Raw genomic sequence first — 276 nt, 5'->3', positions numbered from 1 at the left:
TACATTAGGTGGTGCTGAACAATATGACCAATCAGCAATGGCCGCACTCCCATTCCTCCCGAAGGTATAAGAGGGCGGGATGTGGGTACATTGCATCATTCTCTGTGAAAGTGCTTGTGACGTTGTGGCCATGTCTGGGAGAGGAAAGGGTGCTGGTGGGAAAGCTCGCTCCAAGGCGAAGTCCCGGTCGTCCCGGTCTGGCCTGCAGTTCCCGGTGGGCCGTGTTCATAGGCTCCTGAGAAAGGGTAACTATGCTGAGCGTGTGGGTGCCGGAGC

The sequence above is a fragment of the Rhincodon typus genome, unplaced genomic scaffold (genome assembly GCF_021869965.1).
Source record: "Rhincodon typus isolate 14 unplaced genomic scaffold, sRhiTyp1.1 hic_rhity00016059, whole genome shotgun sequence".
Classification (NCBI taxonomy): domain Eukaryota; kingdom Metazoa; phylum Chordata; class Chondrichthyes; order Orectolobiformes; family Rhincodontidae; genus Rhincodon; species Rhincodon typus.
This window is presented reverse-complemented; position numbering follows the sequence as displayed.